This window comes from Choloepus didactylus, chromosome 2, assembly GCF_015220235.1.
Source record: "Choloepus didactylus isolate mChoDid1 chromosome 2, mChoDid1.pri, whole genome shotgun sequence".
Classification (NCBI taxonomy): Eukaryota; Metazoa; Chordata; class Mammalia; order Pilosa; family Megalonychidae; genus Choloepus; species Choloepus didactylus.
Window position 1 is genome coordinate 203750060 of NC_051308.1, and position 11096 is coordinate 203761155.

At 43.8% G+C, this 11096-nt stretch overlaps 1 protein-coding gene across 8 annotated transcripts in view; it reads right to left on the minus strand.

The window, feature by feature from the left end:
• Positions 1–11080, minus strand: part of ARMH1 (armadillo like helical domain containing 1) — a 55081-nt gene extending 44001 nt beyond the window's left edge. For 2 of the 8 annotated variants that reach the window (XR_005215384.1, XR_005215385.1), the window contains exon 1: positions 10903–11080. The gene's annotated coding sequence lies outside the window, so the exon portion shown is untranslated. Of the gene's footprint in view, positions 1–3137; positions 3170–10739; positions 10761–10902 lie in introns of those variants that run through there. The other 6 variants (XR_005215381.1, XM_037827414.1, XR_005215383.1 and 3 more) reach the window with 5 other exon arrangements.
• Between the last annotated feature and the right edge of the window lie 16 nt (positions 11081–11096).

The following is an 11096-nucleotide window of genomic DNA, read 5'->3' on the forward strand; positions in this document are numbered from 1 at the left end:
TTCTGGACTTGAAACCAGAAGCACTGATTCTGCTCTACCCTGTGCTCTAATTATCACCAACATCCTCTTGCTGTTGAATTTGGTGGCTAGCTTGCAGTCCCATCTTGCTTGCCCTCTCTGAGGCATTGATATGACTCCCAAATTCATACCCCCAACCTGGGCCTCCGTCCTAAACTCCAGATCCCTATATCTAAATCACAACCTTCTTTACTGGTCTATTTCACAGGTACCTTAAATCAGCAAGTCCCAAACTGAACTCAACTGTCTCACACCAGCTCTTTTCCCTATGTCAGCCCTATTTCAGTGACTGGGCTTATCACCTTCCTAGTCGCCCAAGAGCTGTCTTTGACTTTTCCTTTGCCTTGTCCTCCTCATCTGAACTATTGCCAGGTTCTGCCGATTATACCACCAAAATCTTCCTCAGATCAGTCTACTTATCATCATCTGCACTGCCACTATCTTATTTTACACCCTCATCGCTCACACGGATCAAGCAACAGCCTCCTCTCTGATCTTCAGGTTACCCCATCCTAATTTTCACAATGCAAATCTGACAGATTTCTCTGCTTAAAACCCTTCAATGAGGGGCAGTCCAGCCCTGGGTCTGAGGCCTCCTACCCTGGGGACCCTTCCCGGGGCCACCAGGCCCCTTCAGCACAGACCCTGCAAACATGTCTCTCCTGGAGGAGGAGATCTGGAGCCAGAATTTGTCCCAGCAATGTGTCTGTGAACTTTTGGGGAACTGAAACTGTTTAACATGAACCCCAAAAGCATTTAAAGCTTTATTTATTCATTTTATTAAAAAAAGAAGTGTTGAGCATAGTTTTGGGTTATGCATACAAAAAGAAAGATTTCATGATGGAAAAGCAAGTCATAATCATCTTGTTTTTGTCTAGGTCAAGAATGAATGTTAGCAGACGGAATAAAGGCTGCAATATAAACAAACAAAAAAAACCCAAACCAAAACAAAAAACAAAACCCTTCACTGTACTTGCAAGTGGTTAAAATGGCAAATGTTATGTTGTGTATATGTTACCACAATAAAAATTAAAAACAAAACAAAAGCCCTTCAAAGAGTCTTCATTACTGACAGGATAAAGTTTCCAACATCTCAGCCCAAAGAATTTCCATCTACCTTCTGTGACAACTGAAACCCCGAACCCTACCCCATGTCACTGCTTCAGTGGGAATTAAGAGGAGGCTGCCCACTTTCTCACACTTCACAAACCATTCTCTTATTTCCCCACTAACTATTTCTAAATCAATTCTTCTCCTCCCTTTGTCTGTCCACCTCTTCTTCTCCTCACAGCTGATTTATTGGCCACTCCCTCACACTTACTCTTCCAGTTTTCCTAAGAACTGCTAGGCAATCTCAACATCGACATGGCCAAACCTGTTCAGTTTGGTAATTTGGATGGCTAACATGGTACCTGACACATAATGGCTGTTCAACTACTTTCCAACACACTGTGCTCCTAAGCACTTTACTTCCCTTAACTGCACACATTAATTAATGTCCTGAGTGTCTACTCTGAGCAACACATTGGAATTGGGGTTGGGATTGGTTAACATCACACAGTCCCTGCCCTCGAGGTGCTTCAGACTGCTGGGGCAGAGAGGCAAGGAACCAGATGATTATACCGCAAAGTGAAAAGTGCTCTGATGGGGTAAATTTGAGGTTCTGTGGGAGCACAGAGGAGCAGCAAATAATCTAGACTCCAATGATCTCCAACCCTAAAGGCACACACGTGATCCACACTGTAAACCCTGCGAGTAGCTAGAACCATTTTATCTGTGAAGTCTACAATTCCAAGCTCCTATCCTTCCTATCTCCTCCATCTGTACTCAGGAGATAATCTACCCTTGGGCTTCACAAAGAAAATTATAGGCCATTCGGCAAGAATGTCCTCACATTTCTCTTCATTCATTTTTCATCCAACGTTCTGTATCTACCCCCATCCTTCTCTTTTCCTTCTGTAACCCCCTGCCAGAGCTCTGCATCCTTCCATCTGCGTCCTCTGGGCCCTCACTCATCTTTTACTCCCTCCTCCCCTATATCTTCAACCACTTTCTTTATTTAGGCATTTTTCTTGTTAATTCTTGCCCCCTTTAAACAAAAACAAGCAAAAATGAAAACAAAAACAACTACTTCAATCCACACCCTCCCCCTTCAGATATCTCTCTGGTTTTCTCCTTTCACAGCAAAGCTTCTCAAAAGCAGCCTACATACTCTGACCATTCTTTCCTCAACCTACTGCAATTCAGCTTCTGCCCCCACCACTTCACTAACATCCCTTTGGCCAAGGTCTCTGATAACTGCCCAGTTCAATGAGAACCTCTTAGTCCTTAGCTTACTTGTCCTCTTGCTGCAACAACCAACATCACTGACCATCTCCTCTACTAAGTATGCTGTTTTCCCCATCTTTGAGTCTCCAGTGCCTGTCACATTGTAAGTCCTCAGTAAGCTTCCTCAAAAGACACTTAAACATGATTAGGAATCCCTCTGCCCCACCTTCAACCTACTATCAGCAATTGCATTAAATACGAAATTCAACAAATAGTGAATGTCAAGTATGTCCCATGCTTTGTGCTAGGCCCCTGGAGATAAATGTGAAAAATACACAGTCCCTGCTTTCAAGTAGTACACAGTTTGGGAGTGGCATAAAGTCCTGTAAATAAGTAATTTCAACTCCAGTAGTGTGATAAATGCTTCAATGGAGGGAGCACAGGATATCTTGGGATGTGAGGGAGGGACACCTAACCAGGCCTTGGTTGGGGTAGTGGCTGGTATGGAAGTGTTTCCAGAGGAGATGCCATCCAGGCTGAAAGCTGATCTGCAGCTAGCCAGGTGAAAAGCTGAGGAATCTGTTCCAGGAAGAGGGAGTAAAATATGCAAAGGCTCAGAGGTGAGAGAGTGTAAGCACACTAACAAATTGCAAGGGGGAGGTGGTGCTGCATAGTGCTTAGGAACACAGACTTCAGAGTTGAATGCTCTTCCACCTCTCAGCTGTGCAACCTTAGGCAAATGACTTAACCTTTCTGGGTTTCAGTTCTGTATTATTCAGGGTGCTCTAGGGAAACAGAACCAACAGGAGATATCTGTAAATATGAGATTTTATAAAAGTGTCTCACGCAACTGTGGTGATGCACAAGTCCAAATTACGTAGGGCAGGATGCATGAGTCCAAATTCCATATGGCAGGCCACAAGCTGGCAACTCCAATGAAGGTCTCTGATGAACTCTCCAGGAGAGGCCGGCTAGCTGAAGAAGTGAAAATTCTCTCAGCCTTCTGGTTTATTAACCAGCCATGAAATATCCTTGTAGTATCGGTTGGACCAGTGCTTGCCTGACCAGACAGCTGGGCATCATCACCTGGCCAAGTTGATACATGAACTTAACTATCACAAGTTACTTTACTTGTGAAAAGATAATAGTATCTCCTGAGGGTCTGTAAACTGCCCAACATACAGAAAATCCTCAACAAATTTAGCTCTTATTTTTATTGTTGTGATTGTTCAAAATGCCTGGAGCACAGTATGAGGATGGAAGACCCAAGAGATGAGGCTGGAAAAATAGGTAAGTTCAGAGAATGAAGGGCATTGTATGCCCCGAGGCAGGTTATGCATTCTATCTTGAGGGCAACGTAAGGGTACTGAAGGGTTGTAAGCCAAGAGTGGCAAGAAGAGACTTTGTTTTAGAAATATCTTGCCTGCAGTGTAGAAGGAGGGTTGGAAGAGGGCAAGATTGGAGGTGGGGCACCAGTTAGGAGGCCATGGTGGTTCAAAACTGTATGTACCCCAGAAAAACATGTCCTTAAACTTAATCTATTCCTTAATCCATTGTAAATAGGACCTTTTGATGAGGCTACTTCAGTTAAAGCATGACCTACCTTAATCAGGATGGGTCTTAATCCTATTCCTGGAGTCCTTTATAAGTGAAATGAAATTCAGACACAGAGAAGAAAAGCCACAGAGGGTGCAGCCAGAAGCTGAAATCAACGAAACCAGGAAGAGAATAGAGGGGCCAGGAAAGGCCACCACATGCATTGCCATGTGATGAGCTAAGGACCAAGAATTGCCAGCAGCCAGCCCCAGAATGCCACAGTCTTCAGGGAGAAAGCACTGCTTTGATGATGCCTTGATTTGGACTTTCTTTTAGCCTCAAAACCATAAGCGAACTGCAACCCAGTGACCTTGATTCTTGAAGACGACTGTATAACTATGTAGACTGCATAGAGTGCCTGTGTGACTGTGAAAACTTGTGGCTCACACTCCCTTTATGCAGTATATGGACAGATGAGTGGAAAAAGGGGGACAAAAATTAGATGAAGAATAGAGTGGGATGGAGGGGGTGGAAAGATTTAGGTGTTCTTTTTTGCTTTTTTTTTTTTTTTTTTTTTTTGGAGTAAGGAAAAGTTTCAAAAACTGATCCTGGTGATGAATGTACAACTGTATGATGGTGCTGTGAATAACTGATTGTACACTATGGATGACTGTAGGGTGTGTGAATATATCTCAATTAAACTGCATTAAAAAGAAGTAAATGAACAATGGGGAGAGAAGGGGAATGGGATGTTTTGGATATTCTTTTTTATTTTAATTTTCATTTTATTTTTTGGAGTAATGAAAATGTTCAAAGTTTGACTGTGGTGATGAAAGCACAACGATATGACAATACTGTGAACAACGGTACACTTTGAATGATTGTATGTTATGTGATTATATCTCAATAAAATTGCATCAAAAAAAATAAGCAAATAAATTTCCATTCTTTAACCCATTTCATATAGCATTTGCTTGAGCAGCCAAGGAAATGAAAACAGAGGCCATTCCAGTAATCTTGGCAGAAGATGCTGATGACAGTAGGGTTGGAGAGAAGGAGATTCTAGAAATGCCACATGGGTAGAAGCAAAAGGACCTAGACACTAGCCCCAAGCTAACCTCATCACCAGTCACTTCCAAATTACAATAGACCTTGACTGCTCAAACTCCCCAGACGCTTTTTGGGCCCTTTGCTGTAAACGGCCAACTTCCTTTTTGCCCTTTGGGAAATTCCCCAAGACGACTAGGGGCTCCCTGCTCAGTGGTCCCAACTATAATACCTCTTCCCTTACTATGTTGTAAAGCTTATCATTTCTTCTACTAGCGTGTGTGTTTCTTGGGGGCAAGGGCTGGTCTTCTCTATTTTTGTGTCCCCAGGCCCTGGCATAAAATAAATGCTTAATGAACACTCACTGGGTGAATGAATGAAGAAATCAGTCAGTTCCTGTTTAGATGGTTATATCTGAATGTCCATGATATGTAGGTCCATAAAACTACCAACTTCCCAAAGCTGCCATGTGCAGAGTGGCAGTTTTGCCATCCAAGAAGGCCAGTGCAAAGTCTATGAGGCATTTTACAGCTATGACAGGAAATAGCAATGTCAGCAGCAGTGTCATCTTTGGACACTAAGGACAGGGATTCAGTGCCATGAACGGTCAGTTAAATTGTAATTGGAGTGAACTGTTCCTCTGCAAACCATAATGTTCTTTAGCTGCAGCCAAATGGCATTCAAGAAGGGGAGAACATTTTTTGAAATGTCAAAGAAATTATTTCCAATTTGGTGCTCACAACCAGAGACTCTAATGATCAGTGGAAATGAGAAGCAAACAAATTAGCACTAATGGAAAACGGCTTTTGGAAAAGAGGATTTAATTTATAGTCAACTGATCATGGCATGCAGCATGCAGTAAAAGTCAGCTTCACTGGCTTGATCATAAGAACTGGAGCACACATGGAATGCCAGAGAAAAATATATGTAGGCCATCATGCCTATTGGAATCTTTCCGTTAAGTGGCAGCCAATTAAAATAGTCATTATTTTACCTTGGAGAGAAAATGGTCTGAAAAAAATCAAAGCACATGAAATTAAAATCTGGATTAGGAACTTCAGTCCAAATTGGTTTGTTTATGGCCTTCTAGCCTTGGCAAGGTCTTCTGCAAGGACGACAAACCTACTTTGTCCTCAGCCCAGAGTGGACTCTGTTTTTAATTTCCTCTCCATCTTCAGAGGTGATTAATAAATCTAGATGTATCCATAAATGATTAGTATAGTAGCCAAATGGTTCTTCTTCATGCAGGAAAATTAAAATCACAAAATCTCAAAAACCTCAGCACCCATACTAAGTCAAAGGTTCTTTGTGAGAGGCGGTATTAAAAATCAAGGGTTAATAGGTTTTGTTTCTAAATAAATTCCCCAAAGGGTTTTTCTTTTTCTTTAAATCAAAAGACACATTTCTAAAAGCAAGAATACTCCAAGGCATGGGCTATCAGCCTAGCTCACTGTCCCCACATGGCCTCAGAGACAAAATAGTCACTGTCTCCCTGTTCCTGAAGGTTCCACCTGCAGGGTGGGACAGAGGTCTTCTCCTTTGTCTCCTATTCCCTACTGCTCACTCAGCTCTCCATTCACACACACACAGAGACAGAGATTCAGAGAGACAGAGACAGAAAGAGAGACAGAGAGACAGAGAATTTCTCCCCAAACTTCAGGATGGATAAACATGGTATCTGTGATAGTCAGGTTCCTTGACCCGGTAATGGTACCCAGGCATCTGGTCAAGCAAGCACTGGCCTAACCGTTGCTGCAAGGACATTTTGGCTGGTTAATAAACCAGAAGGCTGGTTTATTAAATCATCAGTCAATTGGCTGCAGCTGTGACTGATTACATCAACGAAGGGCGTGTCTTCCACAATGAAAGAATGCAGTCAGCTGGATTTAATCCAATCAGTTGAAGACTTTTAAGCGGGACAGATAGAGGACCTTCACTTCTTCTGCTGACCAGCGAAGCGTTTCCTGAGGAGGTCGTCGAAGTTGCCAGTTCATTGCCTGAGGAGTTCATCGAACATCTTCATTGGAGTTGCCAGTTTGCTGTCTGCCCTATGGAATTTGGACTCGTGCATACCCACAGTTGTGTGAGACACTTTTATAAATCTTGTATTTTTAGATATCTCTTGTAGATTCTGTTTCCCTAGAGAACCCTAACTAATACAGTGTCCTTGCCTTCACTTCCACTCAGACACTTATACACTCCAATTTGTCACTTCTTTATAGTCCCTCTTCTGCTCCCCACTGATAACCTCTTCACAGACCCTTCATGCCACCCATCTGTTCTACAGACTCCATCTGCTCCCATTCACCTTTTCCCTCCATCCTCTCCCCATAGACCTCCTTTCCTCCATCTCCTCTCTCATCCTCTCCCTAGACCTACTGTGGTGGTTTGAAGCTATTTACCCTAGAAAAATATGTTCTTAAACTTGGTCCATTCTTGAGGGTGTGAATCCACTGTAAATTTTCACAGGACCTTTTGATGAGGTTACTTCAGTTAAGTGTGACCCAACTCAATCAGGATGGGTTTTAATTCTATTACTGGAATCCTTTTTAAGCAGAATGAAATTTAGATATATATAGAGAAAGCCACAGAGGAAGTGGCCAGAAGCTGAAATCAATGGAACCCCAAAAAGAAGAGAGAGGCCAGGAGAGGCTGTCATGTGCATTGCCATGTGACAGAAAAGCTAAGGACTAAAGATCTCCGGCAGCCAGCCCCAGAATGCCAGTTTTCAGAAAGTATCACCTTGATTTGGTGATATCTAGCCCCAAGACCTTGAGACATTAAATTCCCATTGTTTAAGTCAACTCATTGCATAGCATTTGCTTGAGCTGCCAAGGAAACTAAAATACCTACCTTCATTCTCTACCCACAGACTCCACTTTTCCTCTCTCCACCCAATCTACCTACCCTCAGTCTCTCCCCAGACTCAACTGTGCCCTCAACTTGTCTCCATAGACTCCTCTCATGCTCTCCCCTCAAAATGTAGCTCTCTAGGTCAACCATACCTTCTCTACCCACACTGTCCTTACCCCTTCATTACTCTAGGCTTCATCTTCCCTGACCTTATATCCTACCCTTTCTTTCCTTCCAACCTTCTCATTATGCTCTCAAAATTGCTTGTCTCTGAACAGCAAAGTCTTCTCCACCCTCAGCTTCTTCACACTCACTCTGCCCACCTCTAGCCTGAGCACAAAGCTGGCTCTTCCCCAGGTCTCCACTTCTGCATAGCCCTCTCTAGTGAGGCTGCTCATACTTTCATAATCCAAGCATCTCGGAGTCCAGAGAGGGGTGGCTAGCGTCTCCTCACCAAAGCCCAATCCAGTTCCTTATTCTACCTCCTTCTTGTAAAAACCCTTGCTATTTTGAAGGTCATACCATTTAACTGTAGCGACCCTTACAACATACTTTTCATCAAGGACTTGGTAACTAGCTCACAAGCTTCTTCTCCCTTATTCTCCCTCAAGTCCTGACATTTTCCAGAATTTTAACAGCCAAATCAGCAACCTGACCATCTCTTGAACTCCATTTCAGCCACCCACTCCTGTGTTAACAACTACCTCAAACTTCATTACTCCACTTTCTGATCACAAGTCTCTCACCCAACTATTTCTAAGATATGGGTTCTCTGACCTCTTTGAGACTTCCAGTCCATTCACACCTTTACGCTCTCCTATCCAGTTTTGGTTCTACATTTAGGTCCATCATGTCAAACACTTTCTTGTCAGGATTCTCAACTTTCCATTGCATCCATCTGGCAAAACCCTCAAATGGATCAATCCAAGTAACTTCCCTGCACCCACCACCAAGCAGCTGAATGTTTTTGGGGGAAAAATACATATCACACAACCATGCAAACTGATGCTGCTGCAAATTAATGGTCACCAACCTCAACAGGGCCATCGGAACTGCCCAGAAATCCGTATGGTACCTTAGCCACCTTTCTTTCATTCGCCTCCACAGCTATTTCAGTCTTTCTCTGATCTTCTCAAACCCCCCCACACACCATCCTCCAATTCCACTCTCACTGTCTGATATCATGTCTCTATTTCACAGAAAAACAGAAATCATCAAACAAGAATCCCTCAGCTTCCTGCCACCAAACCTAACTGTACCAATCTTGACACATATCCTTTCTTTCCGTCATAATAAAAGTGTCCCTTGATCTTTCTAAGCAAATTTCTCCACCAATGTGTTGGATCCCACACGTTATTCCTTTTTCAGGGGCACCACTCTCTCAGTTATCTCTTTTCCTCAATAATTTCATCTATTTCCCCTTTGCTGCATCTATTCCAACTGCATTTCTCCTATCTGAATAAAAACCTGTCTCCTTCCAGCTATTGCCTTCTCTTTCTTCTTCTACATAGCTCTTCTCCACCTTCCCACCCACTTCTCAACCCATTGTAATTTGACCTCTGCTCCTACGGTTCCGCTGAAACTACACTTGCAAAGGTCACTGACAACTTCCTTGTTTCTAAATCCAGTGGATTCTTTTCACTTTATTTTACTTGATTAGTCATCTGCTTTCAACACTTTCTTCCCTTGGCTTCTGAAATACCATATTCTACCACTGATTTTCTTCCTACTATTCTGGACATTTCATCTCAATTACCTTTGCAGGTTCATCCTCCTTTGCCAGACCCTCAAATTTGGGTACTTCTCAGGGCTCTGTCCTAGGCTCTCTTCTCTTATTATTCTACACATATTCTCTAGGCAAGCTCACCAAATCTACTGTGGCAGCTATCACCTATCTATAAGGCACTACAGACTCCCACATTTCTATCTCCAGTTTAGCCTTCTCTTAGGAATTCCAGTCAGGCATATTCAAATGCCTCCTGGACCCCTTCACTTGGATGTTCCACAGGCACCTTAAATTCACCATGCCCCCAGCTGACCCCATCCTAAACACTGTGTTTCCTCTCCATCATGTTTGCCAACCAATAATCTAAGTTATCTTTCATTTCTCCCACTTTTCCCATATCCAACCAGTCACCAAGTTCAATTCTTTGTAGCTCACACATGTCTAAGGAATCCATCCTTGTCTCTCCATTCTGGCAACCACTCCATGCCTTAGTCCAGCTTAATCTTTCCCCACTACTGTAACAACTTCCTAACTGGTTTCCCTTCTTCCAATCCTCAATCCCTTCTTGGTGTTGACCTTTCCTGAAGCACAAATCTGATCGTTTCTCCCCCGCTTAAGGCCCTGCAATGACTGTCCTCAGAATTAAGCCTAAACTCTTGGCTCATAGGTGTAACATCCGTTAGAAAATTTTCACAAAGCTGAGCTTGGCATCACAGAACCTCCAGGACCTGGGCCTAACTGTTCTACCAAGGATGCTCTCCCTTCTGTGAGCTCCTGCAGGGAGTCCTTTCCTTTCCATATCTCCACAAATTTTTTAAACCCAAAAGCCATCCCCACTGCCATAAATGCCCCTTCCCACTGATTCTAAGCTCCTAACATCCTTACGGCCTACTCTTCCGTAGTTTTTATTTCCGGCACAGAATTAGAGTTGGTTCATGCCTGGTTACTCTCCCTCTCCTATCAAAATTTACAGAAGTTAGGACCAAAAGCTTAATCCTCACTAGACCCCACGGAACTTTACTTAGCTCAGTATCTGGCACATAATAGGTGCTGAGTAAATATTTTTTAAATGCCTGAATAAGTGCAAGAAAGCCATATTCTCTAGTCCTTTGGTGTCCCCAGTCAAGGTAACAGTTCCTCACCCCCACGAACAGGGCATTCTCTAGTCTTCCCCTGAAGATACTCTCCGTGGCTGCGCGCCTCCCGGCTCCGCCCCCCACCCCCATCCCCGGCCTGGACCCCACCAAAATATTCCTCGACCCCACTGGGTGGAGGATGGGTGGGCACGCACCCCCAAAGCCGTTTTGTTCGTTTTTCTACCTCCAACCCTCAGAGCTGCGGAGAGATAACTAGACGATGTAAGTCAAAGGACACTGTCGCCCGCCCTGTAGGATAAGACAGTAGGTTAAGACCCCATTGCCGGAACACAGTGACTCTCCCACAGACCCTCTTACCTACACAGGAGGGTGGGAACTCTTCGTGACCGACGTCCTGTCTGACCAATACCTAATCCCGATCAAGCCAGCCAGCCAATGAGCGTTGGAGCGGGGTGGGGCATGGTTGCTAGGGCAGAGCTAGTGGCGTGCGGTGAGAGGCTCCGAGAGAGACTCGGTGGTTGCTAGGGAGGAAGGTCACAGAGCGCGGCTCA